Source organism: Schistocerca americana, unplaced genomic scaffold, assembly GCF_021461395.2.
Source record: "Schistocerca americana isolate TAMUIC-IGC-003095 unplaced genomic scaffold, iqSchAmer2.1 HiC_scaffold_473, whole genome shotgun sequence".
NCBI lineage: Eukaryota > Metazoa > Arthropoda > Insecta > Orthoptera > Acrididae > Schistocerca > Schistocerca americana.
Window position 1 is genome coordinate 33,413 of NW_025726207.1, and position 25,790 is coordinate 59,202.

The following is a 25,790-nucleotide window of genomic DNA, read 5'->3' on the forward strand; positions in this document are numbered from 1 at the left end:
TAGCAACAGCACCACCTTCAGTCACAGAAAATTAGATGCCCCGGGTGACGATCGAACTCACGACCTTAAGATTATGAGACTTACGCGCTGCCTACTGCGCTACCGAGGCAGGCGATCGTTAGACCTTCTGGAATCTTGGTAAGTACCGAATACAAGTGGTAGAGAGTCTGCACTCCCTGGCTCATTTTTTCTGTTGCTACACGTGCATTCACGGCGCGGCAGGCAACTTGCGATGCTAGGCCGACGCCAGTATGTACAATAGCACGCAGGAGTCCAAACGAGCAGTCGTCCGCGCTGCATGATTGGTTCTTTCCACACGGAATCCCGCGGTTCATTCTCATGGCTCACGCAGTTCGAGTGCGAAAGACACGCAGCACCCCTACCGGAGAAAAAACAAAATGATGCATCGGCCGGGAATCGAACCCGGGCCGCCCGCGTGGCAGGCGAGCATTCTACCACTGAACCACCGATGCTCGGGCCAGCGGTACCTTCACGCTGCTTCCCGAGCAGATGTCTCAAGGGAAAGTGGGACTGCCGTCAAGCGCCGTAGCATTCTGTGGAGAAGATGCTGCAGACGCTGAATCCTGCACTGCACTGCTTAAAGATGCCGCCAGAACGCGGTCCTCTGCGTACTCTTGCGTCGCCGGCGCCGACTCTTGCCAAAGGATGCGAAATGTGCGCGGATACGCTGTCCGAATGCGTCTGGATGTGCTCCCCTAGCCTGCCTCGAAATGCGCCTGCCGGGTACGATCACCTTCGGCCGCTGCCGACAGGCGGGAAGCCGACTCAGCGCGGTGGCGGGGCGCTCGCTTGTGCGGTGGTGGTGTAATGGTCAGCATAGTTGCCTTCCAAGCAGTTGATCCGGGTTCGATTCCCGGCCACCGCAGCAGGCTTTTAATTTCGCGTATGAGTACTTTTGCCACGCGCTCTTAAACTATTGTTTTTTCGCCCTCTTACTCGCTGCATACCAGCCCTTAGTGTGTCTCGACTTGTCTCGACTTTGCTCAGCTGACGCGAGAGCTGACGCTCTCAAATCGGCCTATATCAAAACGACAAGCACGAGAAACGACTGAGAGAGGTAAGGAGAGGCGAGGCGATGGACACACAGCACGCCCCCTTCATTTCACGGTGGCGTCTCCCTGGCCGAATCGGGCTGTAGCTCCGAAAACAAAGGAGAAACAAAAATAGGAAGTAAAACTGCCAATAGTGCCCTGTGTTCCCATGCGCTCACCCGCCCAAGTACTGACAAGGGCCAAAGTTGTTACGCATCGGCAATCGGACATTTTCTTTCATTTTCTCTAACCAGTGTATTCAAGATATTATGGCCATTGCCGAGTGAATGCTGTAGTGCTTCCCGACGAGTCGGGTTCGGATCCTCTGTCAACTTCCACGCAGGGTGATGATCATTTGGTCATCACACTCGCCAGCTGAAATCGGCGCTGCCTTTTCGCAGTAGTAAAAGAGAAGTGGCCCGTGGGGGGATCGAACCCACGACCTTCGCGTTATTAGCACGACGCTCTAACCAACTGAGCTAACGGGCCTCGGCAGATGCAGCTGCTCAGCCCTACGCTGGAATCAGATGGCATGAAGCCATACACCATTCCTATGGTCGTCGTGTGTCTGCTTCCCTAGTCTATATTCTGCTGACGGTCACGAAACAGTAGCTATATTGCGAGCAGGACGGGAAACGGCCGCTCGGACAGCTCAAACTTGTCACGATTAGTGTGGAAAAAATTCCGTTCCGGTACCGGGAATCGAACCCGGGCCTCCTGGGTGAAAGCCAGGTATCCTAGCCACTAGACCACACCGGATGCGGCCGTTTCATTCGACCGTTCGTACGGTCGCTTGTCGCATTGTCGCTCTCTTTGCGAGCATCTTTGCACATACTGACTGGCAAGGCGCGCACCTCAAACGTCGCAGAGCAATGCTTTTGGCTTCATGCTCTGCTGGGAGAAGAGGAATAGGGAAGCTGTATGTAGCAATAACAGAAAGTAAACATTTTCCCGCTGAAGCGTTGAAACGTTGTGGATAACAAACAAGAAATAAGTTGGCGCCCTAGCAACAGCACCACCTTCAGTCACAGAAGATTAGATGCCCCGGGTGAGGATCGAACTCACGACCTTAAGATTATGAGACTTACGCGCTGCCTACTGCGCTACCGAGGCAGGCGATCGTTAGACCTTCTGGAATCTTGGTAAGTACCGAATACAAGTGGTAGAGAGTCTGCACTCCCTGGCTCATTTTTTCTGTTGCTACACGTGCATTCACGGCGCGGCAGGCAACTTGCGATGCTAGGCCGACGCCAGTATGTACAATAGCACGCAGGAGTCCAAACGAGCAGTCGTCCGCGCTGCATGATTGGTTCTTTCCACACGGAATCCCGCGGTTCATTCTCATGGCTCACGCAGTTCGAGTGCGAAAGACACGCAGCACCCCTACCGGAGAAAAAACAAAATGATGCATCGGCCGGGAATCGAACCCGGGCCGCCCGCGTGGCACGCGAGCATTCTACCACTGAACCACCGATGCTCGGGCCAGCGGTACCTTCACGCTGCTTCCCGAGCAGATGTCTCAAGGGAAAGTGGGACTGCCGTCAAGCGCCGTAGCATTCTGTGGAGAAGATGCTGCAGACGCTGAATCCTGCACTGCACTGCTTAAAGATGCCGCCAGAACGCGGTCCTCTGCGTACTCTTGCGTCGCCGGCGCCGACTCTTGCCAAAGGATGCGAAATGTGCGCGGATACGCTGTCCGAATGCGTCTGGATGTGCTCCCCTAGCCTGCCTCGAAATGCGCCTGCCGGGTACGATCACCTTCGGCCGCTGCCGACAGGCGGGAAGCCGACTCAGCGCGGTGGCGGGGCGCTCGCTTGTGCGGTGGTGGTGTAATGGTCAGCATAGTTGCCTTCCAAGCAGTTGATCCGGGTTCGATTCCCGGCCACCGCAGCAGGCTTTTAATTTCGCGTATGAGTACTTTTGCCACGCGCTCTTAAACTATTGTTTTTTCGCCCTCTTACTCGCTGCATACCAGCCCTTAGTGTGTCTCGACTTGTCTCGACTTTGCTCAGCTGACGCGAGAGCTGACGCTCTCAAATCGGCCTATATCAAAACGACAAGCACGAGAAACGACTGAGAGAGGTAAGGAGAGGCGAGGCGATGGACACACAGCACGCCCCCTTCATTTCACGGTGGCGTCTCCCTGGCCGAATCGGGCTGTAGCTCCGAAAACAAAGGAGAAACAAAAATAGGAAGTAAAACTGCCAATAGTGCCCTGTGTTCCCATGCGCTCACCCGCCCAAGTACTGACAAGGGCCAAAGTTGTTACGCATCGGCAATCGGACATTTTCTTTCATTTTCTCTAACCAGTGTATTCAAGATATTATGGCCATTGCCGAGTGAATGCTGTAGTGCTTCCCGACGAGTCGGGTTCGGATCCTCTGTCAACTTCCACGCAGGGTGATGATCATTTGGTCATCACACTCGCCAGCTGAAATCGGCGCTGCCTTTTCGCAGTAGTAAAAGAGAAGTGGCCCGTGGGGGGATCGAACCCACGACCTTCGCGTTATTAGCACGACGCTCTAACCAACTGAGCTAACGGGCCTCGGCAGATGCAGCTGCTCAGCCCTACGCTGGAATCAGATGGCATGAAGCCATACACCATTCCTATGGTCGTCGTGTGTCTGCTTCCCTAGTCTATATTCTGCTGACGGTCACGAAACAGTAGCTATATTGCGAGCAGGACGGGAAACGGCCGCTCGGACAGCTCAAACTTGTCACGATTAGTGTGGAAAAAATTCCGTTCCGGTACCGGGAATCGAACCCGGGCCTCCTGGGTGAAAGCCAGGTATCCTAGCCACTAGACCACACCGGATGCGGCCGTTTCATTCGACCGTTCGTACGGTCGCTTGTCGCATTGTCGCTCTCTTTGCGAGCATCTTTGCACATACTGACTGGCAAGGCGCGCACCTCAAACGTCGCAGAGCAATGCTTTTGGCTTCATGCTCTGCTGGGAGAAGAGGAATAGGGAAGCTGTATGTAGCAATAACAGGAAGTAAACATTTTCCCGCTGAAGCGTTGAAACGTTGTGGATAACAAACAAGAAATAAGTTGGCGCCCTAGCAACAGCACCACCTTCAGTCACAGAAAATTAGATGCCCCGGGTGACGATCGAACTCACGACCTTAAGATTATGAGACTTACGCGCTGCCTACTGCGCTACCGAGGCAGGCGATCGTTAGACCTTCTGGAATCTTGGTAAGTACCGAATACAAGTGGTAGAGAGTCTGCACTCCCTGGCTCATTTTTTCTGTTGCTACACGTGCATTCACGGCGCGGCAGGCAACTTGCGATGCTAGGCCGACGCCAGTATGTACAATAGCACGCAGGAGTCCAAACGAGCAGTCGTCCGCGCTGCATGATTGGTTCTTTCCACACGGAATCCCGCGGTTCATTCTCATGGCTCACGCAGTTCGAGTGCGAAAGACACGCAGCACCCCTACCGGAGAAAAAACAAAATGATGCATCGGCCGGGAATCGAACCCGGGCCGCCCGCGTGGCAGGCGAGCATTCTACCACTGAACCACCGATGCTCGGGCCAGCGGTACCTTCACGCTGCTTCCCGAGCAGATGTCTCAAGGGAAAGTGGGACTGCCGTCAAGCGCCGTAGCATTCTGTGGAGAAGATGCTGCAGACGCTGAATCCTGCACTGCACTGCTTAAAGATGCCGCCAGAACGCGGTCCTCTGCGTACTCTTGCGTCGCCGGCGCCGACTCTTGCCAAAGGATGCGAAATGTGCGCGGATACGCTGTCCGAATGCGTCTGGATGTGCTCCCCTAGCCTGCCTCGAAATGCGCCTGCCGGGTACGATCACCTTCGGCCGCTGCCGACAGGCGGGAAGCCGACTCAGCGCGGTGGCGGGGCGCTCGCTTGTGCGGTGGTGGTGTAATGGTCAGCATAGTTGCCTTCCAAGCAGTTGATCCGGGTTCGATTCCCGGCCACCGCAGCAGGCTTTTAATTTCGCGTATGAGTACTTTTGCCACGCGCTCTTAAACTATTGTTTTTTCGCCCTCTTACTCGCTGCATACCAGCCCTTAGTGTGTCTCGACTTGTCTCGACTTTGCTCAGCTGACGCGAGAGCTGACGCTCTCAAATCGGCCTATATCAAAACGACAAGCACGAGAAACGACTGAGAGAGGTAAGGAGAGGCGAGGCGATGGACACACAGCACGCCCCCTTCATTTCACGGTGGCGTCTCCCTGGCCGAATCGGGCTGTAGCTCCGAAAACAAAGGAGAAACAAAAATAGGAAGTAAAACTGCCAATAGTGCCCTGTGTTCCCATGCGCTCACCCGCCCAAGTACTGACAAGGGCCAAAGTTGTTACGCATCGGCAATCGGACATTTTCTTTCATTTTCTCTAACCAGTGTATTCAAGATATTATGGCCATTGCCGAGTGAATGCTGTAGTGCTTCCCGACGAGTCGGGTTCGGATCCTCTGTCAACTTCCACGCAGGGTGATGATCATTTGGTCATCACACTCGCCAGCTGAAATCGGCGCTGCCTTTTCGCAGTAGTAAAAGAGAAGTGGCCCGTGGGGGGATCGAACCCACGACCTTCGCGTTATTAGCACGACGCTCTAACCAACTGAGCTAACGGGCCTCGGCAGATGCAGCTGCTCAGCCCTACGCTGGAATCAGATGGCATGAAGCCATACACCATTCCTATGGTCGTCGTGTGTCTGCTTCCCTAGTCTATATTCTGCTGACGGTCACGAAACAGTAGCTATATTGCGAGCAGGACGGGAAACGGCCGCTCGGACAGCTCAAACTTGTCACGATTAGTGTGGAAAAAATTCCGTTCCGGTACCGGGAATCGAACCCGGGCCTCCTGGGTGAAAGCCAGGTATCCTAGCCACTAGACCACACCGGATGCGGCCGTTTCATTCGACCGTTCGTACGGTCGCTTGTCGCATTGTCGCTCTCTTTGCGAGCATCTTTGCACATACTGACTGGCAAGGCGCGCACCTCAAACGTCGCAGAGCAATGCTTTTGGCTTCATGCTCTGCTGGGAGAAGAGGAATAGGGAAGCTGTATGTAGCAATAACAGGAAGTAAACATTTTCCCGCTGAAGCGTTGAAACGTTGTGGATAACAAACAAGAAATAAGTTGGCGCCCTAGCAACAGCACCACCTTCAGTCACAGAAAATTAGATGCCCCGGGTGACGATCGAACTCACGACCTTAAGATTATGAGACTTACGCGCTGCCTACTGCGCTACCGAGGCAGGCGATCGTTAGACCTTCTGGAATCTTGGTAAGTACCGAATACAAGTGGTAGAGAGTCTGCACTCCCTGGCTCATTTTTTCTGTTGCTACACGTGCATTCACGGCGCGGCAGGCAACTTGCGATGCTAGGCCGACGCCAGTATGTACAATAGCACGCAGGAGTCCAAACGAGCAGTCGTCCGCGCTGCATGATTGGTTCTTTCCACACGGAATCCCGCGGTTCATTCTCATGGCTCACGCAGTTCGAGTGCGAAAGACACGCAGCACCCCTACCGGAGAAAAAACAAAATGATGCATCGGCCGGGAATCGAACCCGGGCCGCCCGCGTGGCAGGCGAGCATTCTACCACTGAACCACCGATGCTCGGGCCAGCGGTACCTTCACGCTGCTTCCCGAGCAGATGTCTCAAGGGAAAGTGGGACTGCCGTCAAGCGCCGTAGCATTCTGTGGAGAAGATGCTGCAGACGCTGAATCCTGCACTGCACTGCTTAAAGATGCCGCCAGAACGCGGTCCTCTGCGTACTCTTGCGTCGCCGGCGCCGACTCTTGCCAAAGGATGCGAAATGTGCGCGGATACGCTGTCCGAATGCGTCTGGATGTGCTCCCCTAGCCTGCCTCGAAATGCGCCTGCCGGGTACGATCACCTTCGGCCGCTGCCGACAGGCGGGAAGCCGACTCAGCGCGGTGGCGGGGCGCTCGCTTGTGCGGTGGTGGTGTAATGGTCAGCATAGTTGCCTTCCAAGCAGTTGATCCGGGTTCGATTCCCGGCCACCGCAGCAGGCTTTTAATTTCGCGTATGAGTACTTTTGCCACGCGCTCTTAAACTATTGTTTTTTCGCCCTCTTACTCGCTGCATACCAGCCCTTAGTGTGTCTCGACTTGTCTCGACTTTGCTCAGCTGACGCGAGAGCTGACGCTCTCAAATCGGCCTATATCAAAACGACAAGCACGAGAAACGACTGAGAGAGGTAAGGAGAGGCGAGGCGATGGACACACAGCACGCCCCCTTCATTTCACGGTGGCGTCTCCCTGGCCGAATCGGGCTGTAGCTCCGAAAACAAAGGAGAAACAAAAATAGGAAGTAAAACTGCCAATAGTGCCCTGTGTTCCCATGCGCTCACCCGCCCAAGTACTGACAAGGGCCAAAGTTGTTACGCATCGGCAATCGGACATTTTCTTTCATTTTCTCTAACCAGTGTATTCAAGATATTATGGCCATTGCCGAGTGAATGCTGTAGTGCTTCCCGACGAGTCGGGTTCGGATCCTCTGTCAACTTCCACGCAGGGTGATGATCATTTGGTCATCACACTCGCCAGCTGAAATCGGCGCTGCCTTTTCGCAGTAGTAAAAGAGAAGTGGCCCGTGGGGGGATCGAACCCACGACCTTCGCGTTATTAGCACGACGCTCTAACCAACTGAGCTAACGGGCCTCGGCAGATGCAGCTGCTCAGCCCTACGCTGGAATCAGATGGCATGAAGCCATACACCATTCCTATGGTCGTCGTGTGTCTGCTTCCCTAGTCTATATTCTGCTGACGGTCACGAAACAGTAGCTATATTGCGAGCAGGACGGGAAACGGCCGCTCGGACAGCTCAAACTTGTCACGATTAGTGTGGAAAAAATTCCGTTCCGGTACCGGGAATCGAACCCGGGCCTCCTGGGTGAAAGCCAGGTATCCTAGCCACTAGACCACACCGGATGCGGCCGTTTCATTCGACCGTTCGTACGGTCGCTTGTCGCATTGTCGCTCTCTTTGCGAGCATCTTTGCACATACTGACTGGCAAGGCGCGCACCTCAAACGTCGCAGAGCAATGCTTTTGGCTTCATGCTCTGCTGGGAGAAGAGGAATAGGGAAGCTGTATGTAGCAATAACAGAAAGTAAACATTTTCCCGCTGAAGCGTTGAAACGTTGTGGATAACAAACAAGAAATAAGTTGGCGCCCTAGCAACAGCACCACCTTCAGTCACAGAAGATTAGATGCCCCGGGTGAGGATCGAACTCACGACCTTAAGATTATGAGACTTACGCGCTGCCTACTGCGCTACCGAGGCAGGCGATCGTTAGACCTTCTGGAATCTTGGTAAGTACCGAATACAAGTGGTAGAGAGTCTGCACTCCCTGGCTCATTTTTTCTGTTGCTACACGTGCATTCACGGCGCGGCAGGCAACTTGCGATGCTAGGCCGACGCCAGTATGTACAATAGCACGCAGGAGTCCAAACGAGCAGTCGTCCGCGCTGCATGATTGGTTCTTTCCACACGGAATCCCGCGGTTCATTCTCATGGCTCACGCAGTTCGAGTGCGAAAGACACGCAGCACCCCTACCGGAGAAAAAACAAAATGATGCATCGGCCGGGAATCGAACCCGGGCCGCCCGCGTGGCAGGCGAGCATTCTACCACTGAACCACCGATGCTCGGGCCAGCGGTACCTTCACGCTGCTTCCCGAGCAGATGTCTCAAGGGAAAGTGGGACTGCCGTCAAGCGCCGTAGCATTCTGTGGAGAAGATGCTGCAGACGCTGAATCCTGCACTGCACTGCTTAAAGATGCCGCCAGAACGCGGTCCTCTGCGTACTCTTGCGTCGCCGGCGCCGACTCTTGCCAAAGGATGCGAAATGTGCGCGGATACGCTGTCCGAATGCGTCTGGATGTGCTCCCCTAGCCTGCCTCGAAATGCGCCTGCCGGGTACGATCACCTTCGGCCGCTGCCGACAGGCGGGAAGCCGACTCAGCGCGGTGGCGGGGCGCTCGCTTGTGCGGTGGTGGTGTAATGGTCAGCATAGTTGCCTTCCAAGCAGTTGATCCGGGTTCGATTCCCGGCCACCGCAGCAGGCTTTTAATTTCGCGTATGAGTACTTTTGCCACGCGCTCTTAAACTATTGTTTTTTCGCCCTCTTACTCGCTGCATACCAGCCCTTAGTGTGTCTCGACTTGTCTCGACTTTGCTCAGCTGACGCGAGAGCTGACGCTCTCAAATCGGCCTATATCAAAACGACAAGCACGAGAAACGACTGAGAGAGGTAAGGAGAGGCGAGGCGATGGACACACAGCACGCCCCCTTCATTTCACGGTGGCGTCTCCCTGGCCGAATCGGGCTGTAGCTCCGAAAACAAAGGAGAAACAAAAATAGGAAGTAAAACTGCCAATAGTGCCCTGTGTTCCCATGCGCTCACCCGCCCAAGTACTGACAAGGGCCAAAGTTGTTACGCATCGGCAATCGGACATTTTCTTTCATTTTCTCTAACCAGTGTATTCAAGATATTATGGCCATTGCCGAGTGAATGCTGTAGTGCTTCCCGACGAGTCGGGTTCGGATCCTCTGTCAACTTCCACGCAGGGTGATGATCATTTGGTCATCACACTCGCCAGCTGAAATCGGCGCTGCCTTTTCGCAGTAGTAAAAGAGAAGTGGCCCGTGGGGGGATCGAACCCACGACCTTCGCGTTATTAGCACGACGCTCTAACCAACTGAGCTAACGGGCCTCGGCAGATGCAGCTGCTCAGCCCTACGCTGGAATCAGATGGCATGAAGCCATACACCATTCCTATGGTCGTCGTGTGTCTGCTTCCCTAGTCTATATTCTGCTGACGGTCACGAAACAGTAGCTATATTGCGAGCAGGACGGGAAACGGCCGCTCGGACAGCTCAAACTTGTCACGATTAGTGTGGAAAAAATTCCGTTCCGGTACCGGGAATCGAACCCGGGCCTCCTGGGTGAAAGCCAGGTATCCTAGCCACTAGACCACACCGGATGCGGCCGTTTCATTCGACCGTTCGTACGGTCGCTTGTCGCATTGTCGCTCTCTTTGCGAGCATCTTTGCACATACTGACTGGCAAGGCGCGCACCTCAAACGTCGCAGAGCAATGCTTTTGGCTTCATGCTCTGCTGGGAGAAGAGGAATAGGGAAGCTGTATGTAGCAATAACAGGAAGTAAACATTTTCCCGCTGAAGCGTTGAAACGTTGTGGATAACAAACAAGAAATAAGTTGGCGCCCTAGCAACAGCACCACCTTCAGTCACAGAAAATTAGATGCCCCGGGTGACGATCGAACTCACGACCTTAAGATTATGAGACTTACGCGCTGCCTACTGCGCTACCGAGGCAGGCGATCGTTAGACCTTCTGGAATCTTGGTAAGTACCGAATACAAGTGGTAGAGAGTCTGCACTCCCTGGCTCATTTTTTCTGTTGCTACACGTGCATTCACGGCGCGGCAGGCAACTTGCGATGCTAGGCCGACGCCAGTATGTACAATAGCACGCAGGAGTCCAAACGAGCAGTCGTCCGCGCTGCATGATTGGTTCTTTCCACACGGAATCCCGCGGTTCATTCTCATGGCTCACGCAGTTCGAGTGCGAAAGACACGCAGCACCCCTACCGGAGAAAAAACAAAATGATGCATCGGCCGGGAATCGAACCCGGGCCGCCCGCGTGGCAGGCGAGCATTCTACCACTGAACCACCGATGCTCGGGCCAGCGGTACCTTCACGCTGCTTCCCGAGCAGATGTCTCAAGGGAAAGTGGGACTGCCGTCAAGCGCCGTAGCATTCTGTGGAGAAGATGCTGCAGACGCTGAATCCTGCACTGCACTGCTTAAAGATGCCGCCAGAACGCGGTCCTCTGCGTACTCTTGCGTCGCCGGCGCCGACTCTTGCCAAAGGATGCGAAATGTGCGCGGATACGCTGTCCGAATGCGTCTGGATGTGCTCCCCTAGCCTGCCTCGAAATGCGCCTGCCGGGTACGATCACCTTCGGCCGCTGCCGACAGGCGGGAAGCCGACTCAGCGCGGTGGCGGGGCGCTCGCTTGTGCGGTGGTGGTGTAATGGTCAGCATAGTTGCCTTCCAAGCAGTTGATCCGGGTTCGATTCCCGGCCACCGCAGCAGGCTTTTAATTTCGCGTATGAGTACTTTTGCCACGCGCTCTTAAACTATTGTTTTTTCGCCCTCTTACTCGCTGCATACCAGCCCTTAGTGTGTCTCGACTTGTCTCGACTTTGCTCAGCTGACGCGAGAGCTGACGCTCTCAAATCGGCCTATATCAAAACGACAAGCACGAGAAACGACTGAGAGAGGTAAGGAGAGGCGAGGCGATGGACACACAGCACGCCCCCTTCATTTCACGGTGGCGTCTCCCTGGCCGAATCGGGCTGTAGCTCCGAAAACAAAGGAGAAACAAAAATAGGAAGTAAAACTGCCAATAGTGCCCTGTGTTCCCATGCGCTCACCCGCCCAAGTACTGACAAGGGCCAAAGTTGTTACGCATCGGCAATCGGACATTTTCTTTCATTTTCTCTAACCAGTGTATTCAAGATATTATGGCCATTGCCGAGTGAATGCTGTAGTGCTTCCCGACGAGTCGGGTTCGGATCCTCTGTCAACTTCCACGCAGGGTGATGATCATTTGGTCATCACACTCGCCAGCTGAAATCGGCGCTGCCTTTTCGCAGTAGTAAAAGAGAAGTGGCCCGTGGGGGGATCGAACCCACGACCTTCGCGTTATTAGCACGACGCTCTAACCAACTGAGCTAACGGGCCTCGGCAGATGCAGCTGCTCAGCCCTACGCTGGAATCAGATGGCATGAAGCCATACACCATTCCTATGGTCGTCGTGTGTCTGCTTCCCTAGTCTATATTCTGCTGACGGTCACGAAACAGTAGCTATATTGCGAGCAGGACGGGAAACGGCCGCTCGGACAGCTCAAACTTGTCACGATTAGTGTGGAAAAAATTCCGTTCCGGTACCGGGAATCGAACCCGGGCCTCCTGGGTGAAAGCCAGGTATCCTAGCCACTAGACCACACCGGATGCGGCCGTTTCATTCGACCGTTCGTACGGTCGCTTGTCGCATTGTCGCTCTCTTTGCGAGCATCTTTGCACATACTGACTGGCAAGGCGCGCACCTCAAACGTCGCAGAGCAATGCTTTTGGCTTCATGCTCTGCTGGGAGAAGAGGAATAGGGAAGCTGTATGTAGCAATAACAGAAAGTAAACATTTTCCCGCTGAAGCGTTGAAACGTTGTGGATAACAAACAAGAAATAAGTTGGCGCCCTAGCAACAGCACCACCTTCAGTCACAGAAGATTAGATGCCCCGGGTGAGGATCGAACTCACGACCTTAAGATTATGAGACTTACGCGCTGCCTACTGCGCTACCGAGGCAGGCGATCGTTAGACCTTCTGGAATCTTGGTAAGTACCGAATACAAGTGGTAGAGAGTCTGCACTCCCTGGCTCATTTTTTCTGTTGCTACACGTGCATTCACGGCGCGGCAGGCAACTTGCGATGCTAGGCCGACGCCAGTATGTACAATAGCACGCAGGAGTCCAAACGAGCAGTCGTCCGCGCTGCATGATTGGTTCTTTCCACACGGAATCCCGCGGTTCATTCTCATGGTTCACGCAGTTCGAGTGCGAAAGACACGCAGCACCCCTACCGGAGAAAAAACAAAATGATGCATCGGCCGGGAATCGAACCCGGGCCGCCCGCGTGGCAGGCGAGCATTCTACCACTGAACCACCGATGCTCGGGCCAGCGGTACCTTCACGCTGCTTCCCGAGCAGATGTCTCAAGGGAAAGTGGGACTGCCGTCAAGCGCCGTAGCATTCTGTGGAGAAGATGCTGCAGACGCTGAATCCTGCACTGCACTGCTTAAAGATGCCGCCAGAACGCGGTCCTCTGCGTACTCTTGCGTCGCCGGCGCCGACTCTTGCCAAAGGATGCGAAATGTGCGCGGATACGCTGTCCGAATGCGTCTGGATGTGCTCCCCTAGCCTGCCTCGAAATGCGCCTGCCGGGTACGATCACCTTCGGCCGCTGCCGACAGGCGGGAAGCCGACTCAGCGCGGTGGCGGGGCGCTCGCTTGTGCGGTGGTGGTGTAATGGTCAGCATAGTTGCCTTCCAAGCAGTTGATCCGGGTTCGATTCCCGGCCACCGCAGCAGGCTTTTAATTTCGCGTATGAGTACTTTTGCCACGCGCTCTTAAACTATTGTTTTTTCGCCCTCTTACTCGCTGCATACCAGCCCTTAGTGTGTCTCGACTTGTCTCGACTTTGCTCAGCTGACGCGAGAGCTGACGCTCTCAAATCGGCCTATATCAAAACGACAAGCACGAGAAACGACTGAGAGAGGTAAGGAGAGGCGAGGCGATGGACACACAGCACGCCCCCTTCATTTCACGGTGGCGTCTCCCTGGCCGAATCGGGCTGTAGCTCCGAAAACAAAGGAGAAACAAAAATAGGAAGTAAAACTGCCAATAGTGCCCTGTGTTCCCATGCGCTCACCCGCCCAAGTACTGACAAGGGCCAAAGTTGTTACGCATCGGCAATCGGACATTTTCTTTCATTTTCTCTAACCAGTGTATTCAAGATATTATGGCCATTGCCGAGTGAATGCTGTAGTGCTTCCCGACGAGTCGGGTTCGGATCCTCTGTCAACTTCCACGCAGGGTGATGATCATTTGGTCATCACACTCGCCAGCTGAAATCGGCGCTGCCTTTTCGCAGTAGTAAAAGAGAAGTGGCCCGTGGGGGGATCGAACCCACGACCTTCGCGTTATTAGCACGACGCTCTAACCAACTGAGCTAACGGGCCTCGGCAGATGCAGCTGCTCAGCCCTACGCTGGAATCAGATGGCATGAAGCCATACACCATTCCTATGGTCGTCGTGTGTCTGCTTCCCTAGTCTATATTCTGCTGACGGTCACGAAACAGTAGCTATATTGCGAGCAGGACGGGAAACGGCCGCTCGGACAGCTCAAACTTGTCACGATTAGTGTGGAAAAAATTCCGTTCCGGTACCGGGAATCGAACCCGGGCCTCCTGGGTGAAAGCCAGGTATCCTAGCCACTAGACCACACCGGATGCGGCCGTTTCATTCGACCGTTCGTACGGTCGCTTGTCGCATTGTCGCTCTCTTTGCGAGCATCTTTGCACATACTGACTGGCAAGGCGCGCACCTCAAACGTCGCAGAGCAATGCTTTTGGCTTCATGCTCTGCTGGGAGAAGAGGAATAGGGAAGCTGTATGTAGCAATAACAGAAAGTAAACATTTTCCCGCTGAAGCGTTGAAACGTTGTGGATAACAAACAAGAAATAAGTTGGCGCCCTAGCAACAGCACCACCTTCAGTCACAGAAGATTAGATGCCCCGGGTGAGGATCGAACTCACGACCTTAAGATTATGAGACTTACGCGCTGCCTACTGCGCTACCGAGGCAGGCGATCGTTAGACCTTCTGGAATCTTGGTAAGTACCGAATACAAGTGGTAGAGAGTCTGCACTCCCTGGCTCATTTTTTCTGTTGCTACACGTGCATTCACGGCGCGGCAGGCAACTTGCGATGCTAGGCCGACGCCAGTATGTACAATAGCACGCAGGAGTCCAAACGAGCAGTCGTCCGCGCTGCATGATTGGTTCTTTCCACACGGAATCCCGCGGTTCATTCTCATGGTTCACGCAGTTCGAGTGCGAAAGACACGCAGCACCCCTACCGGAGAAAAAACAAAATGATGCATCGGCCGGGAATCGAACCCGGGCCGCCCGCGTGGCAGGCGAGCATTCTACCACTGAACCACCGATGCTCGGGCCAGCGGTACCTTCACGCTGCTTCCCGAGCAGATGTCTCAAGGGAAAGTGGGACTGCCGTCAAGCGCCGTAGCATTCTGTGGAGAAGATGCTGCAGACGCTGAATCCTGCACTGCACTGCTTAAAGATGCCGCCAGAACGCGGTCCTCTGCGTACTCTTGCGTCGCCGGCGCCGACTCTTGCCAAAGGATGCGAAATGTGCGCGGATACGCTGTCCGAATGCGTCTGGATGTGCTCCCCTAGCCTGCCTCGAAATGCGCCTGCCGGGTACGATCACCTTCGGCCGCTGCCGACAGGCGGGAAGCCGACTCAGCGCGGTGGCGGGGCGCTCGCTTGTGCGGTGGTGGTGTAATGGTCAGCATAGTTGCCTTCCAAGCAGTTGATCCGGGTTCGATTCCCGGCCACCGCAGCAGGCTTTTAATTTCGCGTATGAGTACTTTTGCCACGCGCTCTTAAACTATTGTTTTTTCGCCCTCTTACTCGCTGCATACCAGCCCTTAGTGTGTCTCGACTTGTCTCGACTTTGCTCAGCTGACGCGAGAGCTGACGCTCTCAAATCGGCCTATATCAAAACGACAAGCACGAGAAACGACTGAGAGAGGTAAGGAGAGGCGAGGCGATGGACACACAGCACGCCCCCTTCATTTCACGGTGGCGTCTCCCTGGCCGAATCGGGCTGTAGCTCCGAAAACAAAGGAGAAACAAAAATAGGAAGTAAAACTGCCAATAGTGCCCTGTGTTCCCATGCGCTCACCCGCCCAAGTACTGACAAGGGCCAAAGTTGTTACGCATCGGCAATCGGACATTTTCTTTCATTTTCTCTAACCAGTGTATTCAAGATATTATGGCCATTGCCGAGTGAATGCTGTAGTGCTTCCCGACGAGTCGGGTTCGGATCCTCTGTCAACTTCCACGCAGGGTGATGATCATTTGGTCATCACACTCGCCAGCTGAAATCGGCGCTGCCTTTTCGCAGTAGTAAAAGAGAAGTGGCCCGTGGGGGGATCGAACCCACGACCTTCGCGTTATTAGCACGACGCTCTAACCAACTGAGCTAACGGGCCTCGGCAGATGCAGCTGCTCAGCCCTACGCTGGAATCAGATGGCATGAAGCCATACACCATTCCTATGGTCGTCGTGTGTCTGCTTCCCTAGTCTATATTCTGCTGACGGTCACGAAACAGTAGCTATATTGCGAGCAGGACGGGAAACGGCCGCTCGGACAGCTCAAACTTGTCACGATTAGTGTGGAAAAAATTCCGTTCCGGTACCGGGAATCGAACCCGGGCCTCCTGGGTGAAAGCCAGGTATCCTAGCCACTAGACCACACCGGATGCGGCCGTTTCATTCGACCGTTCGTACGGTCGCTTGTCGCATTGTCGCTCTCTTTGCGAGCATCTTTGCACATACTGACTGGCAAGGCGCGCACCTCAAACGTCGCAGAGCAATGCTTTTGGCTTCATGCTCTGCTGGGAGAAGAGGAATAGGGAAGCTGTATGTAGCAATAACAGGAAGTAAACATTTTCCCGCTGAAGCGTTGAAACGTTGTGGATAACAAACAAGAAATAAGTTGGCGCCCTAGCAACAGCACCACCTTCAGTCACAGAAAATTAGATGCCCCGGGTGACGATCGAACTCACGACCTTAAGATTATGAGACTTACGCGCTGCCTACTGCGCTACCGAGGCAGGCGATCGTTAGACCTTCTGGAATCTTGGTAAGTACCGAATACAAGTGGTAGAGAGTCTGCACTCCCTGGCTCATTTTTTCTGTTGCTACACGTGCATTCACGGCGCGGCAGGCAACTTGCGATGCTAGGCCGACGCCAGTATGTACAATAGCACGCAGGAGTCCAAACGAGCAGTCGTCCGCGCTGCATGATTGGTTCTTTCCACACGGAATCCCGCGGTTCATTCTCATGGCTCACGCAGTTCGAGTGCGAAAGACACGCAGCACCCCTACCGGAGAAAAAACAAAATGATGCATCGGCCGGGAATCGAACCCGGGCCGCCCGCGTGGCAGGCGAGCATTCTACCACTGAACCACCGATGCTCGGGCCAGCGGTACCTTCACGCTGCTTCCCGAGCAGATGTCTCAAGGGAAAGTGGGACTGCCGTCAAGCGCCGTAGCATTCTGTGGAGAAGATGCTGCAGACGCTGAATCCTGCACTGCACTGCTTAAAGATGCCGCCAGAACGCGGTCCTCTGCGTACTCTTGCGTCGCCGGCGCCGACTCTTGCCAAAGGATGCGAAATGTGCGCGGATACGCTGTCCGAATGCGTCTGGATGTGCTCCCCTAGCCTGCCTCGAAATGCGCCTGCCGGGTACGATCACCTTCGGCCGCTGCCGACAGGCGGGAAGCCGACTCAGCGCGGTGGCGGGGCGCTCGCTTGTGCGGTGGTGGTGTAATGGTCAGCATAGTTGCCTTCCAAGCAGTTGATCCGGGTTCGATTCCCGGCCACCGCAGCAGGCTTTTAATTTCGCGTATGAGTACTTTTGCCACGCGCTCTTAAACTATTGTTTTTTCGCCCTCTTACTCGCTGCATACCAGCCCTTAGTGTGTCTCGACTTGTCTCGACTTTGCTCAGCTGACGCGAGAGCTGACGCTCTCAAATCGGCCTATATCAAAACGACAAGCACGAGAAACGACTGAGAGAGGTAAGGAGAGGCGAGGCGATGGACACACAGCACGCCCCCTTCATTTCACGGTGGCGTCTCCCTGGCCGAATCGGGCTGTAGCTCCGAAAACAAAGGAGAAACAAAAATAGGAAGTAAAACTGCCAATAGTGCCCTGTGTTCCCATGCGCTCACCCGCCCAAGTACTGACAAGGGCCAAAGTTGTTACGCATCGGCAATCGGACATTTTCTTTCATTTTCTCTAACCAGTGTATTCAAGATATTATGGCCATTGCCGAGTGAATGCTGTAGTGCTACCCGACGAGTCGGGTTCGGATCCTCTGTCAACTTCCACGCAGGGTGATGATCATTTGGTCATCACACTCGCCAGCTGAAATCGGCGCTGCCTTTTCGCAGTAGTAAAAGAGAAGTGGCCCGTGGGGGGATCGAACCCACGACCTTCGCGTTATTAGCACGACGCTCTAACCAACTGAGCTAACGGGCCTCGGCAGATGCAGCTGCTCAGCCCTACGCTGGAATCAGATGGCATGAAGCCATACACCATTCCTATGGTCGTCGTGTGTCTGCTTCCCTAGTCTATATTCTGCTGACGGTCACGAAACAGTAGCTATATTGCGAGCAGGACGGGAAACGGCCGCTCGGACAGCTCAAACTTGTCACGATTAGTGTGGAAAAAATTCCGTTCCGGTACCGGGAATCGAACCCGGGCCTCCTGGGTGAAAGCCAGGTATCCTAGCCACTAGACCACACCGGATGCGGCCGTTTCATTCGACCGTTCGTACGGTCGCTTGTCGCATTGTCGCTCTCTTTGCGAGCATCTTTGCACATACTGACTGGCAAGGCGCGCACCTCAAACGTCGCAGAGCAATGCTTTTGGCTTCATGCTCTGCTGGGAGAAGAGGAATAGGGAAGCTGTATGTAGCAATAACAGGAAGTAAACATTTTCCCGCTGAAGCGTTGAAACGTTGTGGATAACAAACAAGAAATAAGTTGGCGCCCTAGCAACAGCACCACCTTCAGTCACAGAAAATTAGATGCCCCGGGTGAGGATCGAACTCACGACCTTAAGATTATGAGACTTACGCGCTGCCTACTGCGCTACCGAGGCAGGCGATCGTTAGACCTTCTGGAATCTTGGTAAGTACCGAATACAAGTGGTAGAGAGTCTGCACTCCCTGGCTCATTTTTTCTGTTGCTACACGTGCATTCACGGCGCGGCAGGCAACTTGCGATGCTAGGCCGACGCCAGTATGTACAATAGCACGCAGGAGTCCAAACGAGCAGTCGTCCGCGCTGCATGATTGGTTCTTTCCACACGGAATCCCGCGGTTCATTCTCATGGCTCACGCAGTTCGAGTGCGAAAGACACGCAGCACCCCTACCGGAGAAAAAACAAAATGATGCATCGGCCGGGAATCGAACCCGGGCCGCCCGCGTGGCAGGCGAGCATTCTACCACTGAACCACCGATGCTCGGGCCAGCGGTACCTTCACGCTGCTTCCCGAGCAGATGTCTCAAGGGAAAGTGGGACTGCCGTCAAGCGCCGTAGCATTCTGTGGAGAAGATGCTGCAGACGCTGAATCCTGCACTGCACTGCTTAAAGATGCCGCCAGAACGCGGTCCTCTGCGTACTCTTGCGTCGCCGGCGCCGACTCTTGCCAAAGGATGCGAAATGTGCGCGGATACGCTGTCCGAATGCGTCTGGATGTGCTCCCCTAGCCTGCCTCGAAATGCGCCTGCCGGGTACGATCACCTTCGGCCGCTGCCGACAGGCGGGAAGCCGACTCAGCGCGGTGGCGGGGCGCTCGCTTGTGCGGTGGTGGTGTAATGGTCAGCATAGTTGCCTTCCAAGCAGTTGATCCGGGTTCGATTCCCGGCCACCGCAGCAGGCTTTTAATTTCGCGTATGAGTACTTTTGCCACGCGCTCTTAAACTATTGTTTTTTCGCCCTCTTACTCGCTGCATACCAGCCCTTGGTGTGTCTCGACTTGTCTCGACTTTGCTCAGCTGACGCGAGAGCTGACGCTCTCAAATCGGCCTATATCAAAACGACAAGCACGAGAAACGACTGAGAGAGGTAAGGAGAGGCGAGGCGATGGACACACAGCACGCCCCCTTCATTTCACGGTGGCGTCTCCCTGGCCGAATCGGGCTGTAGCTCCGAAAACAAAGGAGAAACAAAAATAGGAAGTAAAACTGCCAATAGTGCCCTGTGTTCCCATGCGCTCACCCGCCCAAGTACTGACAAGGGCCAAAGTTGTTACGCATCGGCAATCGGACATTTTCTTTCATTTTCTCTAACCAGTGTATTCAAGATATTATGGCCATTGCCGAGTGAATGCTGTAGTGCTTCCCGACGAGTCGGGTTCGGATCCTCTGTCAACTTCCACGCAGGGTGATGATCATTTGGTCATCACACTCGCCAGCTGAAATCGGCGCTGCCTTTTCGCAGTAGTAAAAGAGAAGTGGCCCGTGGGGGGATCGAACCCACGACCTTCGCGTTATTAGCACGACGCTCTAACCAACTGAGCTAACGGGCCTCGGCAGATGCAGCTGCTCAGCCCTACGCTGGAATCAGATGGCATGAAGCCATACACCATTCCTATGGTCGTCGTGTGTCTGCTTCCCTAGTCTATATTCTGCTGACGGTCACGAAACAGTAGCTATATTGCGAGCAGGACGGGAAACGGCCGCTCGGACAGCTCAAACTTGTCACGATTAGTGTGGAAAAAATTCCGTTCCGGTACCGGGAATCGAACCCGGGCCTCCTGGGTGAAAGCCAGGTATCCTAGCCACTAGACCACACCGGATGCGGCCGTTTCATTCGACCGTTCGTACGGTCGCTTGTCGCATTGTCGCTCTCTTTGCGAGCATCTTTGCACATACTGACTGGCAAGGCGCGCACCTCAAACGTCGCAGAGCAATGCTTTTGGCTTCATGCTCTGCTGGGAGAAGAGGAATAGGGAAGCTGTATGTAGCAATAACAGGAAGTAAACATTTTCCCGCTGAAGCGTTGAAACGTTGTGGATAACAAACAAGAAATAAGTTGGCGCCCTAGCAACAGCACCACCTTCAGTCACAGAAAATTAGATGCCCCGGGTGACGATCGAACTCACGACCTTAAGATTATGAGACTTACGCGCTGCCTACTGCGCTACCGAGGCAGGCGATCGTTAGACCTTCTGGAATCTTGGTAAGTACCGAATACAAGTGGTAGAGAGTCTGCACTCCCTGGCTCATTTTTTCTGTTGCTACACGTGCATTCACGGCGCGGCAGGCAACTTGCGATGCTAGGCCGACGCCAGTATGTACAATAGCACGCAGGAGTCCAAACGAGCAGTCGTCCGCGCTGCATGATTGGTTCTTTCCACACGGAATCCCGCGGTTCATTCTCATGGCTCACGCAGTTCGAGTGCGAAAGACACGCAGCACCCCTACCGGAGAAAAAACAAAATGATGCATCGGCCGGGAATCGAACCCGGGCCGCCCGCGTGGCAGGCGAGCATTCTACCACTGAACCACCGATGCTCGGGCCAGCGGTACCTTCACGCTGCTTCCCGAGCAGATGTCTCAAGGGAAAGTGGGACTGCCGTCAAGCGCCGTAGCATTCTGTGGAGAAGATGCTGCAGACGCTGAATCCTGCACTGCACTGCTTAAAGATGCCGCCAGAACGCGGTCCTCTGCGTACTCTTGCGTCGCCGGCGCCGACTCTTGCCAAAGGATGCGAAATGTGCGCGGATACGCTGTCCGAATGCGTCTGGATGTGCTCCCCTAGCCTGCCTCGAAATGCGCCTGCCGGGTACGATCACCTTCGGCCGCTGCCGACAGGCGGGAAGCCGACTCAGCGCGGTGGCGGGGCGCTCGCTTGTGCGGTGGTGGTGTAATGGTCAGCATAGTTGCCTTCCAAGCAGTTGATCCGGGTTCGATTCCCGGCCACCGCAGCAGGCTTTTAATTTCGCGTATGAGTACTTTTGCCACGCGCTCTTAAACTATTGTTTTTTCGCCCTCTTACTCGCTGCATACCAGCCCTTAGTGTGTCTCGACTTGTCTCGACTTTGCTCAGCTGACGCGAGAGCTGACGCTCTCAAATCGGCCTATATCAAAACGACAAGCACGAGAAACGACTGAGAGAGGTAAGGAGAGGCGAGGCGATGGACACACAGCACGCCCCCTTCATTTCACGGTGGCGTCTCCCTGGCCGAATCGGGCTGTAGCTCCGAAAACAAAGGAGAAACAAAAATAGGAAGTAAAACTGCCAATAGTGCCCTGTGTTCCCATGCGCTCACCCGCCCAAGTACTGACAAGGGCCAAAGTTGTTACGCATCGGCAATCGGACATTTTCTTTCATTTTCTCTAACCAGTGTATTCAAGATATTATGGCCATTGCCGAGTGAATGCTGTAGTGCTTCCCGACGAGTCGGGTTCGGATCCTCTGTCAACTTCCACGCAGGGTGATGATCATTTGGTCATCACACTCGCCAGCTGAAATCGGCGCTGCCTTTTCGCAGTAGTAAAAGAGAAGTGGCCCGTGGGGGGATCGAACCCACGACCTTCGCGTTATTAGCACGACGCTCTAACCAACTGAGCTAACGGGCCTCGGCAGATGCAGCTGCTCAGCCCTACGCTGGAATCAGATGGCATGAAGCCATACACCATTCCTATGGTCGTCGTGTGTCTGCTTCCCTAGTCTATATTCTGCTGACGGTCACGAAACAGTAGCTATATTGCGAGCAGGACGGGAAACGGCCGCTCGGACAGCTCAAACTTGTCACGATTAGTGCGGAAAAAATTCCGTTCCGGTACCGGGAATCGAACCCGGGCCTCCTGGGTGAAAGCCAGGTATCCTAGCCACTAGACCACACCGGATGCGGCCGTTTCATTCGACCGTTCGTACGGTCGCTTGTCGCATTGTCGCTCTCTTTGCGAGCATCTTTGCACATACTGACTGGCAAAGCGCGCACCTCAAACGTCGCAGAGCAATGCTTTTGGCTTCATGCTCTGCTGGGAGAAGAGGAATAGGGAAGCTGTATGTAGCAATAACAGGAAGTAAACATTTTCCCGCTGAAGCGTTGAAACGTTGTGGATAACAAACAAGAAATAAGTTGGCGCCCTAGCAACAGCACCACCTTCAGTCACAGAAAATTAGATGCCCCGGGTGACGATCGAACTCACGACCTTAAGATTATGAGACTTACGCGCTGCCTACTGCGCTACCGAGGCAGGCGATCGTTAGACCTTCTGGAATCTTGGTAAGTACCGAATACAAGTGGTAGAGAGTCTGCACTCCCTGGCTCATTTTTTCTGTTGCTACACGTGCATTCACGGCGCGGCAGGCAACTTGCGATGCTAGGCCGACGCCAGTATGTACAATAGCACGCAGGAGTCCAAACGAGCAGTCGTCCGCGCTGCATGATTGGTTCTTTCCACACGGAATCCCGCGGTTCATTCTCATGGCTCACGCAGTTCGAGTGCGAAAGACACGCAGCACCCCTACCGGAGAAAAAACAAAATGATGCATCGGCCGGGAATCGAACCCGGGCCGCCCGCGTGGCAGGCGAGCATTCTACCACTGAACCACCGATGCTCGGGCCAGCGGTACCTTCACGCTGCTTCCCGAGCAGATGTCTCAAGGGAAAGTGGGACTGCCGTCAAGCGCCTTAGCATTCTGTGGAGAAGATGCTGCAGACGCTGAATCCTGCACTGCACTGCTTAAAGATGCCGCCAGAACGCGGTCCTCTGCGTACTCTTGCGTCGCCGGCGCCGACTCTTGCCAAAGGATGCGAAATGTGCGCGGATACGCTGTCCGAATGCGTCTGGATGTGCTCCCCTAGCCTGCCTCGAAATGCGCCTGCCGGGTACGATCACCTTCGGCCGCTGCCGACAGGCGGGAAGCCGACTCAGCGCGGTGGCGGGGCGCTCGCTTGTGCGGTGGTGGTGTAATGGTCAGCATAGTTGCCTTCCAAGCAGTTGATCCGGGTTCGATTCCCGGCCACCGCAGCAGGCTTTTAATTTCGCGTATGAGTACTTTTGCCACGCGCTCTTAAACTATTGTTTTTTCGCCCTCTTACTCGCTGCATACCAGCCCTTAGTGTGTCTCGACTTGTCTCGACTTTGCTCAGCTGACGCGAGAGCTGACGCTCTCAAATCGGCCTATATCAAAACGACAAGCACGAGAAACGACTGAGAGAGGTAAGGAGAGGCGAGGCGATGGACACACAGCACGCCCCCTTCATTTCACGGTGGCGTCTCCCTGGCCGAATCGGGCTGTAGCTCCGAAAACAAAGGAGAAACAAAAATAGGAAGTAAAACTGCCAATAGTGCCCTGTGTTCCCATGCGCTCACCCGCCCAAGTACTGACAAGGGCCAAAGTTGTTACGCATCGGCAATCGGACATTTTCTTTCATTTTCTCTAACCAGTGTATTCAAGATATTATGGCCATTGCCGAGTGAATGCTGTAGTGCTTCCCGACGAGTCGGGTTCGGATCCTCTGTCAACTTCCACGCAGGGTGATGATCATTTGGTCATCACACTCGCCAGCTGAAATCGGCGCTGCCTTTTCGCAGTAGTAAAAGAGAAGTGGCCCGTGGGGGGATCGAACCCACGACCTTCGCGTTATTAGCACGACGCTCTAACCAACTGAGCTAACGGGCCTCGGCAGATGCAGCTGCTCAGCCCTACGCTGGAATCAGATGGCATGAAGCCATACACCATTCCTATGGTCGTCGTGTGTCTGCTTCCCTAGTCTATATTCTGCTGACGGTCACGAAACAGTAGCTATATTGCGAGCAGGACGGGAAACGGCCGCTCGGACAGCTCAAACTTGTCACGATTAGTGTGGAAAAAATTCCGTTCCGGTACCGGGAATCGAACCCGGGCCTCCTGGGTGAAAGGCAGGTATCCTAGCCACTAGACCACACCGGATGCGGCCGTTTCATTCGACCGTTCGTACGGTCGCTTGTCGCATTGTCGCTCTCTTTGCGAGCATCTTTGCACATACTGACTGGCAAGGCGCGCACCTCAAACGTCGCAGAGCAATGCTTTTGGCTTCATGCTCTGCTGGGAGAAGAGGAATAGGGAAGCTGTATGTAGCAATAACAGGAAGTAAACATTTTCCCGCTGAAGCGTTGAAACGTTGTGGATAACAAACAAGAAATAAGTTGGCGCCCTAGCAACAGCACCACCTTCAGTCACAGAAAATTAGATGCCCCGGGTGAGGATCGAACTCACGACCTTAAGATTATGAGACTTACGCGCTGCCTACTGCGCTACCGAGGCAGGCGATCGTTAGACCTTCTGGAATCTTGGTAAGTACCGAATACAAGTGGTAGAGAGTCTGCACTCCCTGGCTCATTTTTTCTGTTGCTACACGTGCATTCACGGCGCGGCAGGCAACTTGCGATGCTAGGCCGACGCCAGTATGTACAATAGCACGCAGGAGTCCAAACGAGCAGTCGTCCGCGCTGCATGATTGGTTCTTTCCACACGGAATCCCGCGGTTCATTCTCATGGCTCACGCAGTTCGAGTGCGAAAGACACGCAGCACCCCTACCGGAGAAAAAACAAAATGATGCATCGGCCGGGAATCGAACCCGGGCCGCCCGCGTGGCAGGCGAGCATTCTACCACTGAACCACCGATGCTCGGGCCAGCGGTACCTTCACGCTGCTTCCCGAGCAGATGTCTCAAGGGAAAGTGGGACTGCCGTCAAGCGCCGTAGCATTCTGTGGAGAAGATGCTGCAGACGCTGAATCCTGCACTGCACTGCTTAAAGATGCCGCCAGAACGCGGTCCTCTGCGTACTCTTGCGTCGCCGGCGCCGACTCTTGCCAAAGGATGCGAAATGTGCGCGGATACGCTGTCCGAATGCGTCTGGATGTGCTCCCCTAGCCTGCCTCGAAATGCGCCTGCCGGGTACGATCACCTTCGGCCGCTGCCGACAGGCGGGAAGCCGACTCAGCGCGGTGGCGGGGCGCTCGCTTGTGCGGTGGTGGTGTAATGGTCAGCATAGTTGCCTTCCAAGCAGTTGATCCGGGTTCGATTCCCGGCCACCGCAGCAGGCTTTTAATTTCGCGTATGAGTACTTTTGCCACGCGCTCTTAAACTATTGTTTTTTCGCCCTCTTACTCGCTGCATACCAGCCCTTAGTGTGTCTCGACTTGTCTCGACTTTGCTCAGCTGACGCGAGAGCTGACGCTCTCAAATCGGCCTATATCAAAACGACAAGCACGAGAAACGACTGAGAGAGGTAAGGAGAGGCGAGGCGATGGACACACAGCACGCCCCCT

The 25,790-nt window shown here is 54.5% G+C and overlaps 63 non-coding genes across 63 annotated transcripts; 13 read left to right on the plus strand and 50 right to left on the minus strand.

Annotated features, from left to right (window-relative positions):
- Nucleotides 1-36: 36 nt before the first annotated feature.
- Trnam-cau lies at nt 37-109 on the minus strand. The gene has a single exon. It is a non-coding gene; the product is annotated as a tRNA-Met (tRNA).
- A 293-nt stretch (nt 110-402) lies between these two features.
- Trnag-gcc lies at nt 403-473 on the minus strand. The gene has a single exon. It is a non-coding gene; the product is annotated as a tRNA-Gly (tRNA).
- Nucleotides 474-814: 341 nt separating this feature from the next.
- Nucleotides 815-886, plus strand: Trnag-ucc. Its single transcript has one exon. It is a non-coding gene; the product is annotated as a tRNA-Gly (tRNA).
- Nucleotides 887-1,467: 581 nt separating this feature from the next.
- On the minus strand, nt 1,468-1,541 carry Trnai-aau. The gene has a single exon. It is a non-coding gene; the product is annotated as a tRNA-Ile (tRNA).
- Nucleotides 1,542-1,739: 198 nt separating this feature from the next.
- Nucleotides 1,740-1,811, minus strand: Trnae-uuc. Its single transcript has one exon. It is a non-coding gene; the product is annotated as a tRNA-Glu (tRNA).
- A 281-nt stretch (nt 1,812-2,092) lies between these two features.
- On the minus strand, nt 2,093-2,165 carry Trnam-cau. The gene has a single exon. It is a non-coding gene; the product is annotated as a tRNA-Met (tRNA).
- A 293-nt stretch (nt 2,166-2,458) lies between these two features.
- On the minus strand, nt 2,459-2,529 carry Trnag-gcc. Its single transcript has one exon. It is a non-coding gene; the product is annotated as a tRNA-Gly (tRNA).
- A 341-nt stretch (nt 2,530-2,870) lies between these two features.
- Nucleotides 2,871-2,942, plus strand: Trnag-ucc. Its single transcript has one exon. It is a non-coding gene; the product is annotated as a tRNA-Gly (tRNA).
- Nucleotides 2,943-3,523: 581 nt separating this feature from the next.
- Nucleotides 3,524-3,597, minus strand: Trnai-aau. The gene has a single exon. It is a non-coding gene; the product is annotated as a tRNA-Ile (tRNA).
- Nucleotides 3,598-3,795: 198 nt separating this feature from the next.
- On the minus strand, nt 3,796-3,867 carry Trnae-uuc. The gene has a single exon. It is a non-coding gene; the product is annotated as a tRNA-Glu (tRNA).
- Nucleotides 3,868-4,148: 281 nt separating this feature from the next.
- On the minus strand, nt 4,149-4,221 carry Trnam-cau. Its single transcript has one exon. It is a non-coding gene; the product is annotated as a tRNA-Met (tRNA).
- A 293-nt stretch (nt 4,222-4,514) lies between these two features.
- On the minus strand, nt 4,515-4,585 carry Trnag-gcc. Its single transcript has one exon. It is a non-coding gene; the product is annotated as a tRNA-Gly (tRNA).
- A 341-nt stretch (nt 4,586-4,926) lies between these two features.
- Trnag-ucc lies at nt 4,927-4,998 on the plus strand. Its single transcript has one exon. It is a non-coding gene; the product is annotated as a tRNA-Gly (tRNA).
- Nucleotides 4,999-5,579: 581 nt separating this feature from the next.
- On the minus strand, nt 5,580-5,653 carry Trnai-aau. Its single transcript has one exon. It is a non-coding gene; the product is annotated as a tRNA-Ile (tRNA).
- Nucleotides 5,654-5,851: 198 nt separating this feature from the next.
- Nucleotides 5,852-5,923, minus strand: Trnae-uuc. Its single transcript has one exon. It is a non-coding gene; the product is annotated as a tRNA-Glu (tRNA).
- Nucleotides 5,924-6,204: 281 nt separating this feature from the next.
- Trnam-cau lies at nt 6,205-6,277 on the minus strand. The gene has a single exon. It is a non-coding gene; the product is annotated as a tRNA-Met (tRNA).
- Nucleotides 6,278-6,570: 293 nt separating this feature from the next.
- On the minus strand, nt 6,571-6,641 carry Trnag-gcc. Its single transcript has one exon. It is a non-coding gene; the product is annotated as a tRNA-Gly (tRNA).
- A 341-nt stretch (nt 6,642-6,982) lies between these two features.
- On the plus strand, nt 6,983-7,054 carry Trnag-ucc. The gene has a single exon. It is a non-coding gene; the product is annotated as a tRNA-Gly (tRNA).
- Nucleotides 7,055-7,635: 581 nt separating this feature from the next.
- On the minus strand, nt 7,636-7,709 carry Trnai-aau. The gene has a single exon. It is a non-coding gene; the product is annotated as a tRNA-Ile (tRNA).
- Nucleotides 7,710-7,907: 198 nt separating this feature from the next.
- On the minus strand, nt 7,908-7,979 carry Trnae-uuc. The gene has a single exon. It is a non-coding gene; the product is annotated as a tRNA-Glu (tRNA).
- A 281-nt stretch (nt 7,980-8,260) lies between these two features.
- Nucleotides 8,261-8,333, minus strand: Trnam-cau. Its single transcript has one exon. It is a non-coding gene; the product is annotated as a tRNA-Met (tRNA).
- A 293-nt stretch (nt 8,334-8,626) lies between these two features.
- Trnag-gcc lies at nt 8,627-8,697 on the minus strand. Its single transcript has one exon. It is a non-coding gene; the product is annotated as a tRNA-Gly (tRNA).
- Nucleotides 8,698-9,038: 341 nt separating this feature from the next.
- On the plus strand, nt 9,039-9,110 carry Trnag-ucc. The gene has a single exon. It is a non-coding gene; the product is annotated as a tRNA-Gly (tRNA).
- A 581-nt stretch (nt 9,111-9,691) lies between these two features.
- Trnai-aau lies at nt 9,692-9,765 on the minus strand. Its single transcript has one exon. It is a non-coding gene; the product is annotated as a tRNA-Ile (tRNA).
- A 198-nt stretch (nt 9,766-9,963) lies between these two features.
- Trnae-uuc lies at nt 9,964-10,035 on the minus strand. The gene has a single exon. It is a non-coding gene; the product is annotated as a tRNA-Glu (tRNA).
- Nucleotides 10,036-10,316: 281 nt separating this feature from the next.
- Nucleotides 10,317-10,389, minus strand: Trnam-cau. The gene has a single exon. It is a non-coding gene; the product is annotated as a tRNA-Met (tRNA).
- A 293-nt stretch (nt 10,390-10,682) lies between these two features.
- Trnag-gcc lies at nt 10,683-10,753 on the minus strand. Its single transcript has one exon. It is a non-coding gene; the product is annotated as a tRNA-Gly (tRNA).
- Nucleotides 10,754-11,094: 341 nt separating this feature from the next.
- On the plus strand, nt 11,095-11,166 carry Trnag-ucc. The gene has a single exon. It is a non-coding gene; the product is annotated as a tRNA-Gly (tRNA).
- Nucleotides 11,167-11,747: 581 nt separating this feature from the next.
- Nucleotides 11,748-11,821, minus strand: Trnai-aau. The gene has a single exon. It is a non-coding gene; the product is annotated as a tRNA-Ile (tRNA).
- A 198-nt stretch (nt 11,822-12,019) lies between these two features.
- Nucleotides 12,020-12,091, minus strand: Trnae-uuc. The gene has a single exon. It is a non-coding gene; the product is annotated as a tRNA-Glu (tRNA).
- A 281-nt stretch (nt 12,092-12,372) lies between these two features.
- Trnam-cau lies at nt 12,373-12,445 on the minus strand. The gene has a single exon. It is a non-coding gene; the product is annotated as a tRNA-Met (tRNA).
- A 293-nt stretch (nt 12,446-12,738) lies between these two features.
- Trnag-gcc lies at nt 12,739-12,809 on the minus strand. The gene has a single exon. It is a non-coding gene; the product is annotated as a tRNA-Gly (tRNA).
- A 341-nt stretch (nt 12,810-13,150) lies between these two features.
- Nucleotides 13,151-13,222, plus strand: Trnag-ucc. Its single transcript has one exon. It is a non-coding gene; the product is annotated as a tRNA-Gly (tRNA).
- Nucleotides 13,223-13,803: 581 nt separating this feature from the next.
- Nucleotides 13,804-13,877, minus strand: Trnai-aau. Its single transcript has one exon. It is a non-coding gene; the product is annotated as a tRNA-Ile (tRNA).
- Nucleotides 13,878-14,075: 198 nt separating this feature from the next.
- On the minus strand, nt 14,076-14,147 carry Trnae-uuc. Its single transcript has one exon. It is a non-coding gene; the product is annotated as a tRNA-Glu (tRNA).
- Nucleotides 14,148-14,428: 281 nt separating this feature from the next.
- On the minus strand, nt 14,429-14,501 carry Trnam-cau. The gene has a single exon. It is a non-coding gene; the product is annotated as a tRNA-Met (tRNA).
- Nucleotides 14,502-14,794: 293 nt separating this feature from the next.
- Nucleotides 14,795-14,865, minus strand: Trnag-gcc. Its single transcript has one exon. It is a non-coding gene; the product is annotated as a tRNA-Gly (tRNA).
- A 341-nt stretch (nt 14,866-15,206) lies between these two features.
- On the plus strand, nt 15,207-15,278 carry Trnag-ucc. The gene has a single exon. It is a non-coding gene; the product is annotated as a tRNA-Gly (tRNA).
- A 581-nt stretch (nt 15,279-15,859) lies between these two features.
- On the minus strand, nt 15,860-15,933 carry Trnai-aau. The gene has a single exon. It is a non-coding gene; the product is annotated as a tRNA-Ile (tRNA).
- A 198-nt stretch (nt 15,934-16,131) lies between these two features.
- Nucleotides 16,132-16,203, minus strand: Trnae-uuc. Its single transcript has one exon. It is a non-coding gene; the product is annotated as a tRNA-Glu (tRNA).
- Nucleotides 16,204-16,484: 281 nt separating this feature from the next.
- On the minus strand, nt 16,485-16,557 carry Trnam-cau. The gene has a single exon. It is a non-coding gene; the product is annotated as a tRNA-Met (tRNA).
- A 293-nt stretch (nt 16,558-16,850) lies between these two features.
- Nucleotides 16,851-16,921, minus strand: Trnag-gcc. Its single transcript has one exon. It is a non-coding gene; the product is annotated as a tRNA-Gly (tRNA).
- Nucleotides 16,922-17,262: 341 nt separating this feature from the next.
- Nucleotides 17,263-17,334, plus strand: Trnag-ucc. The gene has a single exon. It is a non-coding gene; the product is annotated as a tRNA-Gly (tRNA).
- Nucleotides 17,335-17,915: 581 nt separating this feature from the next.
- On the minus strand, nt 17,916-17,989 carry Trnai-aau. The gene has a single exon. It is a non-coding gene; the product is annotated as a tRNA-Ile (tRNA).
- A 198-nt stretch (nt 17,990-18,187) lies between these two features.
- Trnae-uuc lies at nt 18,188-18,259 on the minus strand. Its single transcript has one exon. It is a non-coding gene; the product is annotated as a tRNA-Glu (tRNA).
- Nucleotides 18,260-18,540: 281 nt separating this feature from the next.
- Trnam-cau lies at nt 18,541-18,613 on the minus strand. Its single transcript has one exon. It is a non-coding gene; the product is annotated as a tRNA-Met (tRNA).
- A 293-nt stretch (nt 18,614-18,906) lies between these two features.
- Trnag-gcc lies at nt 18,907-18,977 on the minus strand. The gene has a single exon. It is a non-coding gene; the product is annotated as a tRNA-Gly (tRNA).
- A 341-nt stretch (nt 18,978-19,318) lies between these two features.
- On the plus strand, nt 19,319-19,390 carry Trnag-ucc. Its single transcript has one exon. It is a non-coding gene; the product is annotated as a tRNA-Gly (tRNA).
- A 581-nt stretch (nt 19,391-19,971) lies between these two features.
- Trnai-aau lies at nt 19,972-20,045 on the minus strand. The gene has a single exon. It is a non-coding gene; the product is annotated as a tRNA-Ile (tRNA).
- Nucleotides 20,046-20,243: 198 nt separating this feature from the next.
- Nucleotides 20,244-20,315, minus strand: Trnae-uuc. Its single transcript has one exon. It is a non-coding gene; the product is annotated as a tRNA-Glu (tRNA).
- Nucleotides 20,316-20,596: 281 nt separating this feature from the next.
- On the minus strand, nt 20,597-20,669 carry Trnam-cau. Its single transcript has one exon. It is a non-coding gene; the product is annotated as a tRNA-Met (tRNA).
- A 293-nt stretch (nt 20,670-20,962) lies between these two features.
- Nucleotides 20,963-21,033, minus strand: Trnag-gcc. Its single transcript has one exon. It is a non-coding gene; the product is annotated as a tRNA-Gly (tRNA).
- A 341-nt stretch (nt 21,034-21,374) lies between these two features.
- Trnag-ucc lies at nt 21,375-21,446 on the plus strand. Its single transcript has one exon. It is a non-coding gene; the product is annotated as a tRNA-Gly (tRNA).
- A 581-nt stretch (nt 21,447-22,027) lies between these two features.
- Nucleotides 22,028-22,101, minus strand: Trnai-aau. The gene has a single exon. It is a non-coding gene; the product is annotated as a tRNA-Ile (tRNA).
- Nucleotides 22,102-22,299: 198 nt separating this feature from the next.
- Trnae-uuc lies at nt 22,300-22,371 on the minus strand. Its single transcript has one exon. It is a non-coding gene; the product is annotated as a tRNA-Glu (tRNA).
- A 281-nt stretch (nt 22,372-22,652) lies between these two features.
- Trnam-cau lies at nt 22,653-22,725 on the minus strand. Its single transcript has one exon. It is a non-coding gene; the product is annotated as a tRNA-Met (tRNA).
- A 293-nt stretch (nt 22,726-23,018) lies between these two features.
- On the minus strand, nt 23,019-23,089 carry Trnag-gcc. Its single transcript has one exon. It is a non-coding gene; the product is annotated as a tRNA-Gly (tRNA).
- Nucleotides 23,090-23,430: 341 nt separating this feature from the next.
- Trnag-ucc lies at nt 23,431-23,502 on the plus strand. The gene has a single exon. It is a non-coding gene; the product is annotated as a tRNA-Gly (tRNA).
- Nucleotides 23,503-24,083: 581 nt separating this feature from the next.
- Trnai-aau lies at nt 24,084-24,157 on the minus strand. Its single transcript has one exon. It is a non-coding gene; the product is annotated as a tRNA-Ile (tRNA).
- Nucleotides 24,158-24,355: 198 nt separating this feature from the next.
- Nucleotides 24,356-24,427, minus strand: Trnae-uuc. The gene has a single exon. It is a non-coding gene; the product is annotated as a tRNA-Glu (tRNA).
- Nucleotides 24,428-24,708: 281 nt separating this feature from the next.
- On the minus strand, nt 24,709-24,781 carry Trnam-cau. The gene has a single exon. It is a non-coding gene; the product is annotated as a tRNA-Met (tRNA).
- A 293-nt stretch (nt 24,782-25,074) lies between these two features.
- Nucleotides 25,075-25,145, minus strand: Trnag-gcc. Its single transcript has one exon. It is a non-coding gene; the product is annotated as a tRNA-Gly (tRNA).
- A 341-nt stretch (nt 25,146-25,486) lies between these two features.
- On the plus strand, nt 25,487-25,558 carry Trnag-ucc. Its single transcript has one exon. It is a non-coding gene; the product is annotated as a tRNA-Gly (tRNA).
- Nucleotides 25,559-25,790: the final 232 nt, after the last annotated feature.